We start from the raw sequence: 17,058 nt of genomic DNA, 5'->3' as shown, positions 1-17,058 counted from the left end.
GCAGCTGTTCAGTCTCTTTTCTACATCATTACTGAGATGGAGGCACTGCTCTTGAATTGTGAATATGGATTTTTCTCAATAGGGATTAGTTTTATTCTGTGTACTGCACCAGAAAGCTAACCTTTTGGTCATAATTATGTATTGTGAGTACATTATGTTTACTTAGTTCCATGTACTTTATCTCTAATCAATATCATAAAAGTTATATATTTCAAACTATAATTATTCCAACTTCTGGAGGAATTTGAAGTTTAGATTTATACATATCTATCTTTTCTTCTAGCTTTGCTGTTACTCTCAGGTTCTCGGTTATTCCTCAAAAAAACGCCATCATGCTATTTATTTAGATCATATTAAAATAGTAATAAACATTCAAATCACTCTTGAAATAATCAGAAATACCACAAAATTAGATTTAGGAAGCTATATGTGAATTCTAATGAGTTTTAATCTGTTATTGTCTGCTGGATATTCAGACAATTTAACATGGGAAGATGCTTCTATTGAGGTCTGTGTCAGGCACAGCAGAAAGGCAATGATCCGCAGGTAGAAGGGCAAGCTTCCTCACAGAGTTTTCAGTGAGGCATACACATACATAACAAATCCTACAGTTTAAGCAATTCTGCTTTCAACTGGTCTTTGGCCCGCCGATAACCTTAAAATACAATCTTTCCTAGAAAAATGATACTAAAACAGTGACATATTGAGCAAAGAAACTGATGGCACAACACACACTAAAAAATGGCAAGGGAAATGGTCAAGATGCTCCAAGATGAAAATCAGTCCTCAGGTGTAAGCCTCACCAGGGTACCCCAGATGTCCTAGACTTTTCATTCTGAGATTTTAGGTCACATTATATATACATACACTTATACATATACATTCATATTTAATTTTAATGAATAAATTATGTCAACTTTAACCCTTACTAGTCTGATTGCTGGAAATTAGTTCCACTCAAAGTGCCCGCCCATTGTTTCCAAGAGTTGTTTAAAGGGCTTCTCATATATTTTCAAAATCAGTCTGTCAACTGTGATCACTCTGCAATATCCACCCCAGTCTTGCTTTCCCATTCTGTCTCTCACTCGTCTGTTTATCTGCCTGCAAAGCCACTGGATAATGTTCAGTTACTACTGCCTTTCTGTGACTCATTTCAGATGTTCTCCAGACCTTGAGGTACCAAGGTTGTTTTTTTTTTGCCCTCCAGTCATAACTATATTTTTGTCTCCAGGAACCTGAACCAGTTCTTTTTAGTTCTAGATTAGTTCACATTTTTTTCTGCTAAATTCTGACCACTTCTTACCTGTATGCTTCCCAAGACTCAAAAAAATCAAGAAAACAAGTGAACAAAAACCAAAAAACATAACTCTGGTTCTGTTTATTTCTGGACTTCTCTCCACTAGCCACAGACGCTTAAGTTCAGTTCACAGGACCAAACAGAATAGAAACTAGAGCTATCACTTTCTCCACTGGTTGTAAATGACTCTCCTTCATGTTGCCCCAGATATCATATAGGCATTTGGTGTGCATGTTAGTTTATACAAAGAGTTATTGGGCAAGGAAGATTATGGCTTTATCTACACTCACAGCATCTCGGACCTAGATCAGCAATTTCCTCATTCATCAGGTGTTTATCAGGGGTGACTAGTATGTGCTAGACACTTACCCTCATGAGTTTACATTCTAGAAAGAAAGACATAAACATAAGCAAGTAAGAAAACACATTTAAGAGTTGGAGGTTGGTCGTGCCGATGGCAGGGGAAGAATATATGTCGGCAGATAACTGGAGTAGGAGATGCACCTTATTTACATAAGATACTCAAATCTCTGAGAAAAGATCCTAAAGATAAGACTTTGGAAACAGCTGAAGAATGAACATTTTAAGAAGAGGGCAAGGCGCTACAGGACAAAGTCTTGGTGAACTCAAGAACAGAAAGAAAGCAGTTGTTCTGGAGAAACTTTTCCTGGGGAATGAGTGAAACCAGATTCAGAGAGTAAAGTCAGGCACCAAGTTATGCTCTAAGGGAAAGAAGAAAAACTGAGTGATTGCTGCATTGGGATATGGAGTCGGTGGTATTTTATTTTTGTAGCAGGGAGGTGGTTCTGTGCAGTCTTAAAAATGGGAGTATCCTGAATGGCTAATTCAGTGGAGAGGGCGAGTCTGATGATGTAGGGCAGAGTAGATAGCAGAAGAGTTGGAAGGGATCCAGAGGCATCCGGAGAGATTCCCATTTGATAGGAGTGAGAACGCTTTTCTAGTTGTGATAGAAGATAAATATAGGCTCAAGTAGGTTTAGAGATTTGTTGAAGGGAATGGGAGAGATTTCTGCTGAACTAGCAAAATTCCCTTTGTTAGACAAGAAAAAATAACCAGATAAAAGTAGATATGATGAGTTACAATGATATTTGTGTAGGAACCAGGTTTTTTTCTTTCCATAAAGCGAAGCATCATGTCTTTTTTTTAGATTAATATTCTGTCACCATTTTAAAATTTACATGATTCTTTTAAAAGAAGATGACCATAAATTTACTCTTCACCTGTACTTGTTGGATCATTTACTGTGTTATTAAAAAGAGAAATAGAAAACGTTTAAATTTTCAGTCTGGCAGAGAAATAGAAAAAGTTTAAGCTTTCAGTCTGAGAGAAATCTTAAACTCCTTGAATGATATCAAAGAATATCTTGGGCCTATTTTATAAAAAAACAAAAAAGGCTTTAGTCTTTTCTTCTGTCAAATGGCTCAGGTCAATTGACATATTCTTAAGTTATTAGCTCCAAGAGAAGCCTGACCAACAGGAGGCAGAGAAAAGATAATTTTGATATAGAAATAGAGTAAGTATATTATCCAGAATTTCATTTTTAAACTCACCTTCAGAAGGAGTTTTCATAAATTTGAGCATTCCTTTTAAAAATTGTTCAGCGAATCAAAGTAAGTTAGGAACAGGGATATTATCACCATCTAAGAAATATGGCAATACCAATGAAATTTATTTTATGACATAATACTTTTCTACATGTTACGTTTTACTTATCAACTTTATAATGTATGCTTGTTCTAGAATTAAACTGTTTTTTTAAAAATTCGTTTAAGTATTGCTTATATTCGGCAGAAGAATGAGTTGATTTTAAAATGCCGCCTAAGATTCATAATAGCATACAAAACCTTTTGTGTAATAAAGAGGAAAAATATATATAATATGTATTTTGTATTTATGTTTATATTATTACATATATGTATATAAAAATAATAAGAACATAAAAAGGTGTCTCTGGAAATAATTTTAAAATATATATGTTGTTTCCTCCAGGAAGGGGAATTGAGTAATGGAGAGTGAGAGGGACATTTTCACTCCAATTTATACCTTTTTTTTTATTATTGACCCATTTGGAAGTAATACTAGAATATAAAATTTTGGAAAGGAAGAAAGAAAGTGAGAAAGAGGGAGGGAGGGAGGAAATGGAAATAACACATATTGATAAATAAGTACTTGCTGTTTATGTAGCCGTATTTAAAACCTATGGGGTTTTTTTCCCCCAGTTTTAAAAATCTTCTAAGAAGTTTGATGAAGAAGTGTAATGAGCAATATAAACTAGACAGTAAAACCCTTTATTTTAAAGGCTGGTTATCTCTTCATTAAAATGTTAACTTTAAAACGGAAAGATATCAGCATGCTCTGTGAAATCAGGGACGTATCAAAAGTGATCTCCTCCCCCCAATTACACCTTTGGCTCACAAACATTCTCTTTAATGGATAAGCTCAAAATTGGTGGCAAATTTTAATAGAGTGGAAAGACTTTGCTGTATATTATCTGTAGTTAGAGTGTGTTTGTCTTTCTGAAGAGAGAGTTCCAAGACTAATGAGCACTGAAGATAAGAATTAGATAAACTGCTATTTTGTTCAGATTGTTTCACCCGATGGCTACAGCTTGTTAAGTTAAACTTATATATTGGTTGGAGTGTGATGGGTGGTGATAACAATTTTCCAAAATAGTGAATCCTGAGATGTTTGGGCTGTAAAAGGACACCACACTCCTAAAAATACCGTTTTTTATAATTATTTTATCATCATTTCATTGGTCAGATTTAAATACATGTTTTATATTATATGCTTCAGTCTGTCTAGTTTATTTCTCATAACAGTTTTTGAAAACTATCCAGCATAACAGGACATTTCACAGAGGGAGGGACTTATGTAGTACACCACAGCCATCAATCACCCATAAACATGACACATCTCACAGTCACCAGTGCTACTAGAATAGCCTATTAGCCTATTAGAATATTATGCTTGCACACTTTACGTACTCACACCCACATTAGAATTTCAAAACGCACATTCCCATGTTTTTAGCAAAGAAGTCCTGAAGTTTTTCAGTCTTTAGTTTTTGCCTAACCAAAATGAATTTCACACATATGACAGTTTAACCTTTTTTTTTTTTTCCCACCATTGAACATTCTGTGAGTGGTCTATGAAATACACTGACAGATATTTGAAAAACTCTGACAGACAATAATAGCATTCTCATAGATGAAGCAATAGCTTCCATTTCTTCGTCAGCAGCCAAGTGGGAATATTAAATTTAAATATGAATAGTGATATTTAGAAAACCCTCTGATGATAAATGCAAGACTCTTCAAAACTAAAAGTTCACTTGAACTTTGCAGTTTGGGAGTTATTACTGAGTTAACCTAAGGGACTTGGTTTGTGGACAGTTGATCAAATTGCATAATTCAGCAATAAATAAAATCAGTCAGACAAAATTCAACTTTCATCTTAATATGGGATTGTTTCTGTAAAATGGTAACTACTTCTTTGAGTCAGAGTAGAGCTAAAAAGAGGTGAGGCAGTAATATTTATAATATGTCCTCTGATATATAAAATCTTTGCACTGTGGAAGAAAAGGTAGGAGGGAATGGCTTGCTGAGTGCATATCTGGGTGGCAGGCAATGTGCTATACATGGAAGTGCCAAGGGGAAAGATGGCAGTTGCTGTTCTCACACTTATTAGCACCAGTCATAGGAGATGAGATCTAGAAACAGCATAGGGCTCTAAGTGCTACTGTAGCTACTGGCATAGGGCACAGTGGAACCAGTTATGTGTTCACTAGAATGCATATAAAGTCTTCTTTACGGGTTTACATCATGAAATTAAATCAAGTTTTCTTTCTGAGCATTTTTCTCTTTGGTGGGAGTGAGGGGCATTATTTATTTTTATTTACATTTACAAGCAGCTGAATAATGGGTGAATAGCATATGCAACCTATGATCAGGATTTGAGGTGACAGACATAAAGGGAAAAGCAGCTGACATTGAAATAAAAATAATGTAGAAAGCGCTGTGGGTAAGACATGTGATACCAGAAAGGGATTGAACTTATTTATGGCATGTTTACCAAATTGCTTGGTAAGTCAATGATGTAATTTTATTTGGCTGTTGTGAGAAAATTGTATTTCTTTTAATATAAAAAACCATTGGCTATGTTTCATGGATTATGCTATTAAATAAAAAGGATTTGAGACTTTTAAGACATCCTACATCAGGCAGAGTGGGGATGAAAAAAAAAATGTTTGGCATTGGAAACAAAAACAGGAAATAATTTAACACTGTGGTGAATTAACTTGCCCAAGGAAGAGGGTAATTTGATAAGTTGTGCTGTCACGGTGGCATGCTGAGCATATGGCTTCCTGATGACTCGGGAGTTTTTAATTAATTAAAACTAGTGAGAGAGTGAAGCAGTGGACATTTTCTGTTTATAATGGGAGGGCATTAGATCAGAAACACTCAGGGGCCTGTGGCCAACTTCAGAGAGTTAGCTTAATAAGGATGACTGAGTCTCTGTGATGAGGCGGGTTAACTAATTACGTGCAAGGTGGAGCAGCAAGTAAAATCCACTTCAGAGGCTGTTTCATAAATGCTACTGGGTTGGCATAAACGTGGTTCTGGAGATTTTCAGCTACTTGAAACAGTGGCAAAAAAGTCAAGATTAAATATTTGGGGATTATTAATAGTTGTTAGTGTAGAATATTTCCCAAAGTATAGGCTCAGGACAAACAGCCATCTGGTTCTTGTCTTTGAGCTCAACTCTGCACTAAGCTCCACCCTGGTATCTTTCAGGCTTGAGCAACTAACAAGGGCCCCATGTATTTTTATGTATGTGAAGTTTGAGAAATACTGGTGTATATAGATAGAGAGACTCATCACACTGCATGCTTTGATTAGTTTAAATTTTGCTCCTTTTATTTCTACATCATGCAGAAAATTGTTTACTCCATGCATACAGTTTGACTACTAAAGGTCTGTATTTTGGACAAAGAATTATTGCTCCAGATTCTACCGGTTGACTACTGAATGCTATTTCTAACCACCTTAATTCCTGGCTGGCAGAAGTTACCCTTCCCCCTTATTAAAAGCTGAAAATGCCAAAGATTCGTTTGCTCTACTTTCAACCTGATCTGGATAAGGGGAACTGAGAATTCTTCTGGAGACCTTCTTCTGTGATGGAAAGACAAGTGTAAAGAGAACCTCTTTTTCTTCCTCCTTTGATTATTTTGTGCAAGTTATGGTGCTTAATGCTTTGGCACACATCTTATAGACATCAAACAAATGTTAAGAGAAAGCAGGCCAGGGGCCTGACGTGACTGAATCACATCTAGAACCATCTACTCTGGATTTCTTATGTCATATATTAAACTTCTAATGGCCATGTTTAATCAGAAATGTGGTATTTGCAACTGAAATCATCTTAAATGGTCCAACCTGTACTCAATTTATTTATCTCCAATCACCATGGAGAGATGTAATTTGCCTGGCTGGTCGGCATTCTGAATTAAAATTTTCTCTCTAGTGCCACTGCTTCAAATAACAAACAACACACACACAGAAAAATGTATTACTTGAATACATTATTCCTATTTCACAGTGCTAATCAGTTACTATGACCATAGATCTATAATACAATTGAAAATAGAATCATTTTTTAAAACTTCATAGTAGCTTAGAATGTATAAATTGAACTGTGTTGTTATAAAAGATATAAGTATTCCAGAGACTCTTCTGATCTGGCAGTAATTCAAACTTAATTCTGACACAATACTATTAATACTTCTGTCTCATTTTATCATTTTCCCCTGTCATCTTAACATATACTAGCATATTAAAAATGTCTTTCTTTAAGAGTAACTAATAGGCAAATGTTAGCACACACAGATAACTTATAGAAGAATTTATTCTTTTTAAAACTGATTTGGGACTTCCCTGGTGGCGCAATGGTTGAGAATCCGCCTGCCAATGCAGGGGACACGGGTTCGATCCCAGGTCCAGGGAGATCCCACATGCTACAGAGCAACTAAGCCCGTGCACCACAACTACTGAGCCTGCACACAATAACTACTGAAGCACGCGAGCTCTGGGGCCGGCGTGCCACAATTACTGAAGCCCGCACGCCTAGAGCCCGTGCTCCACAACAAGAGAAGCCACCGCAATGAGAAGCCCTCGCACCACAACAAAGAGTAGCCCCCGCTCGCCGCAACTAAAGAAAGCCTGCACGCGGCAACGAAGACCCAATGCAGGCAAAAAAAAAACACTAATTTATGGTTACCTTCACAAAAGAATTAGGCATATTAAACTTTCTTCCAAATAAGCAGTTTTGTAGTTCACATTCCTAACTGCATATTAAAACCTCCTGAGGAGCTTTGAAAAAACACATTACCACCCACAGAAATTCGGATTTAATTGGTCTGAGGCAGGACCAGAGGATATTTTCTCATAGTTCCTCCAGTTGGTTTTAATGAACAATCAGGGCTGAGAATCCTTGCAATGAATCTTCTTCAAGGAAGCTATGAGTATGCTAGTCGGAATGGGTGGGATGTGTCACAGAGGAATTTGGGGATGCCCTACTTCTCAGGCTAAAATTTGCAGCCAGGCCTGGAGATTTGGTTCATAGATTGGACACAACTTTAGAAAACTAGCTTAATCACAGAGGAAAGCAGTGAGGTTGGAGGAGTTTCAAGTTATCTTGGTTGTTTTTCTCAGAGAAATCTGGGAGGGGGGGAGCAGGTGGTATGAGGTGACATCTTGTTTAAGAAAACTCCGTAGTCATGAAAATACCCATGTTTAATAAATATGACTTAAGGTGGAAAAGACAGGTGAGTAAAATTTTATCAGCTTCAGCAAGAAATCTAAAATTGAAGTAATTAACAATACTGCACAGCTCAGATGCAAGCAGGAAATACCATGTATTTTCTTAATTATAATCCAAAGGGATGTGACACAAACAACCCAAATGCAGCAACACGCATGGTGATAATAATAACACATATACTCAGGTGAAAATGAAACAGATGCCAGGCAGGGTCTTTTAAAATCATTTTGTTATAAAATAAAACATATAGACAGAAAATACTACCAAGAAAACAAGTCAGTATAAAGGTTAATGAATTATTATAAAGCAAACATCCTTGTAATTACAAACCAGGTCAAGAAATAAAATTTTGCCAGCAAGCCTGCTCTTGTGGTCCAACACAATCACAAGGAATTCCTCCCCGCAAAAGAAACCACTAACCTGGGTTTTATAGCAACCACTTCCTTGCCTTATTGTACAGTTTTATCACTCTAGTGTGCTTCCTAGACATTAGTGTTGACCATGTTGCAAATTTCATATGCCGCTTTATTCTTTTTCAATTTCAGTTTCCCTCTCCATTCCTTTCATTTCCTTACAATTTATCTGCTGAAGAAACTGGGCCAATTAATCTTAGAATTCCCCACAGACTAGACTTTACAGATTGAAAACTCATCATCTAGTTTAAGATGTTGATGAGTCCTCTGTACTTCCTCATAATTGGCAGCTGGATCCAGAGACATGATTAGACTGAGATTATAGCCCTTTGACAAGAGTACAAGTGGTGTTATATTCTTTAATCAGGAACACTATGTCAGATTGTCTCTTTTTCATGATAGCAGATGTTGGTACTCAATGCAAAGATCCTTTAAGAGGTAACAAAATGATGATATTCTAAAGTTATCATTTCCTTATAATTTATTAGCTGGGAATCCTCTATAAAGGACTCCTTCCCTCATCTCTTCTTTACTTAGAGATATAAATACTAGGTTTCTCTTTTATTTATCAGTTTTCAAGATAAAAAATTTCCCTATCCTCCTCCATATGTGACCAGTTGTTTTATATTATGATGACCACATAGATTTAAACATGGGTTTAAACATATATGCTGGATTTATCCACTTCAATTATTATTATTTTTAAAGCTCAAGTTGTCTCATCTTTGTCCAGTGAGGTTTCTTGAAAATGGCTCCTGAGTCTTTTTGATGTTACCTTTGTGATCCGATGGCTTCCTTGCTCTCTAGTATAACAGAATGTCCTGAGATTGTATGTTTTCTATTGTTGAGTAACAAATTATCACAAATTTCAAGTCTTAAAACAACATCTGTGTTTATTATCTCACACTTGTGTAGTTCCAAAGTCCAGCTCTACGCGGTTTCTGCTTAGAGTCTAACAAGGCTGAAATAAAAACGTTGGGTGAGCTGCCTTCTTACCTGGAGACTCAAGGAAAGAATCTGATTTCAGGCTTATTCAGCTTTTCCAAAGATCTTATTCCTTCAGGCTGCAGGACTGAAGTCCCATTTTCTTGCTGGCTCCTGACTGGTGGTCACTCACAGCTCCTAGAAGCCTCCTTCAGGTCCTTTTCACATGATCCTTTCTCCAACTTCACGTAAGGAATGGCATGCCAAATCTGCCGTGTGTTTTGTGGAGTTTTGGTTTCTTTGCTTGCTTCCTTTTTTCCAGCTTCATTGAGGTATCAATGACAAATGAAATTGAAAGACATTTAAAGTGTACAATGTGATGACTTGGTATGCATATCTCTTGTGTTTTGATTCTCCGACCTCTTATACAAGCAGCAGGAGAAAACTCTGTGCTTTTAATGTACTCAAGTGATTAGGTCAGCTAACCAAGATACTCTCCATAACTTTTGGACTTTAATTACACCTGCAAATCCCTTCACAGGAATATCTAGATAAGTATTTGGTTGAATAGCCAAGATAGGAATCTGCGGGTATATATACACACACATATGTAATATGTAATATTAAGAATAACGAACCTCATGAGTTTATACTAATATTTCTAATTCAAATTTGGGACTCCAAGACTTTTACTTAACTTCCATCTTATTTACATCTGTATCTCCATTCTTTCAACCCGGAATTCTGGTTTTCAAAGACACATGTGATGAAAGGAGTTAGAGTTTCCTATAATCACCCACTGCTTTATAATATATTACACACGCAACTATTTCAGTATGTGTGTGGCAGTACACATACAAGTATGCGTACAACATAGTACAACTAGGGCAGCACTAATATACAACCACTGATAAGCTTACTGAAAATGTTATTTTTTTAAAGTTTAATAAAATACCTTACATATTCTCTGACCATTAAAAATAGTTTGTATGTATTTTCAAATCATATAGCCATTACTACACTCCTCTTTTAATACTAGTTTCATCTTGATGTTACAAGTTACTGTATGTTTAACAGTCACCACCAGTTTTTATGTAGGTGACTCTCTAGTTGTTTTTTTTTTTTAATAAATTTATTTTTTATTTATTTATTTTTGGCTGCGTTGGGTCTTCGCTGCATGTGGGATCTTCCCGGACAAGGGCTCGAACCCGTGTCCCCTGCATTGGCAGGTGGATTCTTAACCACTGCACCACCAGGGAAGTCCCTCTCTACTTGTTTTAACCGAAGATTTTTCTCTAGTAAATTTCTCAGGGGAATTCTTTATTTATTTATTTATTTATTTATTTATTTATGGCTGTGTTGGGTCTTCGTTTCTGTGCGAGGGCTTTCTCTAGTTGCGGCAAGCGGGGGCCACTCTTCATCGCGGTGCACGGGCCTCTCACTATCACGGGCTCTCTTGCTGCGGAGCACAGGCTCCAGACGCGCAGGCTCAGTAGTTGTGGCTCACGGGCCTAGTTGCTCCGCGGCATGTGGGATCTTCCCAGACCAGGGCTCGAACCCGTGTCCCCTGCATTGGCAGGCAGATTCTCAACCACTGCGCCACCAGGGAAGCCCCTCAGGGGGATTCTTGAAAAAAATATTTCTTGAGTTCTTGCATGATGATAAAATTTACCTGTGCCCTTCATAATCAAAAGTCAGTTTTGCTAGATATAAAGTCTTCTGTCCACAGTTTCTTTCCTTTAGTATCTTAAATATCTTATTCCTCTTTCTTCTGCTATAAAGAGTTGCTGTTGAAAAGTCTGATGACAAGCTAATTTTATTTCCTTTATGAGTCACTTGCTCTTTTTGCAAGAGCAAAGGGCTCTTTTGACACCTAAAATAATTTTTTAGTTTTTTGATATTCAGTAATTTTATTGACTATGTCTTGGTGTTGTTCACTTAAATTAATATTCTTAAGTATGCAGTGCATTCTTTCATTAAGTAGTTTCAAAAACTTTTTAAATTCAGAAATACTTCCTTGAATTACAGCTTTTAATAGTAGCTTGGTCTTCTTTGCTTTTGTTTTTGCCTTTAGGGATTTCTATATTCATATATATATATATATATACACACACACAAAATACATATTACTTTTTTATCCCTTTTAATCTGTTTTCATTCTTTTTTAAAATAAAAATTTCCATCTTTACCTTTTATTTCTATCTGAAGACATTATTTGTTGTACTTGTTCATTATTATTTTTCTTATAGTTTTAGTTTTAATGTTTGAATTTTTAAAATTTCTGTCTTCCCTGCATTTTATCAACTCATTTCTGAGTTTTTAAAATTATTTTTAATGTTTTTTCCTCATGTTTTTAATCATTTTCCAAATATCTGCTAGCTCATTTTGTTCTCTTTGTGGGCGTGTCTTCTGGTGTGTTTTCATTATTTGTAGAAATGTTATCCTGGTTTTTATTCTATTTTTCCTGTTACAACTACGTTTGGGATTAGGTATTTATGCTTTCTTATTCTTAGTTTTCCTAAACTTTTAAAAGGAGATTTGATTCAAGATAGCTTTTCTAACTTCATAGTACTTCTCAAGTGTTCACATACTACTAAAAATATGACAGCTTGCTTTCTGGACTTCCCTAGTTCGGTTACCCTTTCCTACATTTTATCTGGACTTTTTCAAACTCAGGTCAGGTGAATACACAGTAGCAAAATGGTTCATGCACTTATTCTAAGAACAGGGGACTATGTCTGTTTTGTTAAGTATTATATACCCTGCAGTTTGCACAGTGCCTGGCACATACAAACTCAGTAAATATCTGTGAAGATAAGAATAAATGAAAGTACACTAATGCATGAGCATGCCAATCCTAAAAGCCTTAATCTGGCATAACAGCTGAATCGAATTGATGGATAACTGAACCAATCATCACATAAATAAGCTTTCAGTTTTTCATCAGTGATGTAGCAGCTTCAACCTATTGTTACTTTTGGCATCTTTCAGATGTGGCCTTAGATTAGGTGAGGTTGGCTACTTTAGGATTTATTTATTCAATACTCTGGTAGGTGCCGGTATTGGAAGAGTAAAAAAGCAGAGCCCTTGCCTTTTTTAGTGTAATGAGAAACACAGGTGATGTGTGTTTTGCCGGAGTGAGTACACTCTTTACGGATATACGTAAAAGAGGTGCTCAAATAGCTGATTGGCTGATTGATTTGAGGTGGGCAAGAAAGTCATTTGTTATTTATGCTGATGTCTCAAACAACGTAGAACTTGATCAGCTGAAGGGAATAAAGGGACGCTGGGAGGCATTCTAGAGGAAAGATCTTGGAGAAAGCCTTGGCGGTAAGAGAAGCGTGTTAAGTTTAGGGGAAACTCGAAGAGTTTATGTTGTTTTTTAAGTCCCGCAATATCTGTTCTGAATTCATTTAGAGTGCTTACAACGTTCAGTGTAATTCAGTTAGGGTGTTTTGCTGTTGTTGTGTTGCTTTTAGTGAAAACAGCTGGGTATTGTCTTAGTTCGTTCAGACTGCTATAACAAATTACCGTAGGATGAGTGGCTTATGAACAACATAAATTTATTTCTCACAGTGCTGGAGGTCAGAAGTCTGAGACTGGGGTGCCAGCACGGTCGGGTTCTGGTGAGTACCCTCTTGGAGGTTGCATTCTGCCAACTTCTTGTGTCCTTTCATGGTGGAGAGCAGAGAGGGGAAGCAAGCTCTCTCCTGATGATTGCTTTTTAGCTGATTTTGGGGGGTTCACGCTTTGCTGTTCTTTAAAAAGTACATGATACAGAAGTGTTAGTACAAGAGGATTTTTCCGTTCCAAGCTTCTGTAGTTTTTCGCATTGGTTTGATGCTTCTCCTCTCCTTTGAAGCTGTGGCTTAGGCAGTAACTTTCAGTAGCTAGTTAACAGTTACAAATGCGGTCTTCATGTTTCTTCTCCACAGGAGCTAGGGCAGTGCCTCCAGCAATCCTGGGAATTATGCTCAGGTCTCATTCTTGTGTCTACATTAGCTGACGCATTAAAATATTAAATTGTTTAAAGATGAAATGGAGTATCCATGCTTAACATTTTGAATTTTTATAGAAAATTTGAATTCAAGTAGTGAAACTAAGTACAGATTAAACACAGCTGTCCAGATGTCTGAGTTATCAAAAGACTTCATAAGTAAGCAGTTCTTTAGAAAAATGAGCTCTTTTGTTCAATTCCTGTAGCAGAGCCCACATTTATTTGTATAGGAAAATTCCATTCCACAAATAGAGTTGGAGTAGAAATTAAGGAACTTTTTAATGCATGTGTCACTTTTTCGGAGTCTAGAAAAAGTAGAGTCCAGGTGACTTATGGGAATGATTGTGGTAGATCTACATTAATTTACGTCTTTTTCTTGATATTAAGGTTGTTCAGTATTAATTTCCCTTTTAAAAACCCCATGTTATTCCTGCAGTTTCCTCTGGTGTCTCTTTCAGAGTTTTAGCCTACTCAAGCATTCTTTAGTAAAAATTTCTAAAATCATTAACATTTAATTGTTCTTTAGAATGCCAGCAGTTTACTTAATCAAAGATTTATTTTACTTCATTAGAAAATGGGAAAAAAAGGAAAAATTCTTTGATTGTTCCTGGCTTCTGTGGTCAACATTTTGAAAGCTGTAGTCTCTCTTTCTCCTTGAGTCTACTCACTAAACTGAGAGTGCGATCCTTTCCCAGCTAGTTCTTTGCAGGAGACCAAAACAAGCTGAATTCTTAAATAAGAATTTGAGAACTTTGTAATTAGGAGAGCAAAATCTAAAATACAATGTGTCACATAATGCATATTTTCAATAATATTTAGCAAAAAACTGGTTTTCACCATTTTAAAAGAAACTATTTCTCTTCTATAGAGTTCAAACATTTTCTGTACTTGTAGACTTTTCCAGAGAAAAGTGCCAGGTGGAGCAAGGCGCATGATAACAATTAAATCAGAACTTGGTGTTCAAAAGCATACATGTAGGAATTGCCTCTATTCCATAAAGTAATGCGTATGTTTACTTGAGAATAATTGTGTGCTAACTATGAATTATGTACTGAAAATCCAGAAGGTAATTTCTTAGCTTGCTGATAGAGGAGGGCTTTTGGAAAAGTATCATCAGCTTCACTCTCTCCAGTATAAGATAATTTTGATTGGTTACCTAGAAGCTTTTACCCTAGGGAGATGCTAAGTATGTAGGCCCATCATGTAACCTCTGGCTTACCTTTGCATTGACCTAACATATTTTTGAGTACAAACAGGGTATACCATTTCAAAGAAGATTCTTAAAACTGAATAATCCAAGGGTTTATTGTTTTTAGTTTCTATCATCACATTTTCATAGAAAGAATAGCGGGAAAACACCAAGATACTCATATTTGTTTCTCACTGCCTGCTGACTTTATAAAACCTCTACCTTTTGGTGTGAATTATGCAAAGCATTAGATTGCAATGTGCAGATGCTCTATTCACTAAAAACAATTACCTTCTTTGTCACGAGGTGGCACTGCATGCAGTTCTAAATGGGCTATTCTTCCTCAGGAAAGAAATTTTACAGCATTCAAGGGAAAGCAGTATAGCCCTTGAACACTCATACTTTGCTTCCATGGTATTGGAAAGTAAGACAGGATGGCCAGACAGAAGGAAAAACAATTTTCCAAACTTAAAATTTGTGTCAAAAGAAAGAGAATTAAAATCCATTCTTGAGAATAGTTTTTTTTAAAATTTTTATTGGAGTATAGTTGCTTTACAATGTTGTGTTAGTTTCTACTGTACAGCAAAGTGAATCAGCTATACATGACATATATACCCTCTCTTTTGGATTTCCTTCCCATTTAGGACACCACAGAGCACTGAGTAGAGTTCCCTGTGCTATACAGTAGGTCCTCATTAGTTATCTGTGTTGTACATAGTATCAATATTGTTTATTTGTCAATCCCAATCTCCCAGTTCATCCCGCCACCCCTCTTTCCCCTATTTACAAAGCACAAATAGAGACACAGACGTAGAGAACAAACGTATGGAAGCCAAGGGAGAATAATTTTAATGTGGAATAAACAAGAGAAAGAATAGTGTAATCATGGCCCAGACAGGTCATTTATTCACTCCACTTTTGGACAGAACAGCGACAGGACAAAAATGAAAGGGAAAGATGAAAAAATAGGAGTATTAAATTGGTGATTTTGAGCAGTGTGTACCTACTTTTTTTTTTCCTTTTTTCTATATATATATTTTTTAACATCTTTGTTGGAGTATAATTGCTTTACCATGTTGTGTGAGCTTCTGCTGTATAACAAAGTGAATCAGGTATTCGTGTACATATATCCCCATATCTCCGCCCTCTTGCATCTCCCTTCCACCCTCCCTATCCCACCCCTCTAGGTGGTCACAAAGCACCGAGCTGATCTCCCTGTGCTATGCAACTGCTTCCCACTAGCTATCTATTTTACGTTTGGTAGTGTATATAAGTCCATGCCACTCTCTCACTTCGTCCCAGCTTCCCCTTCCCCCTCCCCGTGTCCTCAAGTCCTTCCTCTACGTCTGCGTCTTTATTCCTGTCCTGCCCCTAATGTGCAGGGGCATTGAAACTGCTGAAAGGAGAAGCCCTTCTCCCGTTTTCTTCCTCACTGGACTTAAGTACAGGGTCAGACGCGGCAATAGAATCAGATATCGTTACATTTTAGATATGCAAAGGTAAGCAATGGACAGAAACAACCATCTCTGGTTTTCATCATATTCTCGGTGCATTTTTGCAGAATGACTATCACTTTTTTGCTTAAAGATCCTCCATGGCTTTCCATTGTGCTCAGAATTAACTTCTGGCTCCTGGAGTTCCTCATAGTGCACGGATTATGAACTGTTGTTCCGGTTTTGCCGTGACATAATGTACTTACGACAGATGGAAAAAGATCAATCATGTTATTAAACACACTGTTCAGCTCACCTTTTCTTACCTAGCGCCTTCTCAATGAAGGAAGAAGTGCGCTGATTAACTGTCAGCACAGCAGGGCCATTTTAGAGGCCTCCACCCACCTCTGCCTCTTTGCTTTTTCTGACCTCTCCCTTGCTTCATATGCTTAATCCACTGTGGCTTTTTAGCACCTAAAATGAATGAGCCAAGTAATTTTTCACCATTAGGGCATCTGTACATACTGCATCTATTGCTGAAATGCTTGTCACCGTCCTCTACATGATTTCTTTTCATCCTCACGTCACAATTCTGATCTCACAGAGGTATTCCCAAGCCACTTAATCTATAATCTATAGTAGGTTATCCCATTGCATAGCCCCCGTCCTTATTTTATTTATTTATTTATTTTTTGGTTGCATCGGGTCTTAGTTGCAGCACGCGGGATCTTTGTTTGAGGCATGTGGGATCTTTTCGTTGCGGGGCGTGGGCTTCTCTCTAGTTGTGGCGCGCGGGCTCCAGGGCACGTGGGCTCTGTAGTTTGTGGCTCGCGAGCTCAGTAGTTGTAGCGCACGGGCTTAGTTGTGCCATGGCATGTGGGATCTTAATTCCCCGACCGGGGATCGAACCCATGTCTCCTGCATTGGAAGGCAGATTCTTTACCACTGGACTACCGGAGAAG

Source organism: Eubalaena glacialis, chromosome 8, assembly GCF_028564815.1.
Source record: "Eubalaena glacialis isolate mEubGla1 chromosome 8, mEubGla1.1.hap2.+ XY, whole genome shotgun sequence".
Classification (NCBI taxonomy): Eukaryota; Metazoa; Chordata; class Mammalia; order Artiodactyla; family Balaenidae; genus Eubalaena; species Eubalaena glacialis.
Note: the sequence above shows the minus strand (reverse complement) of the source record.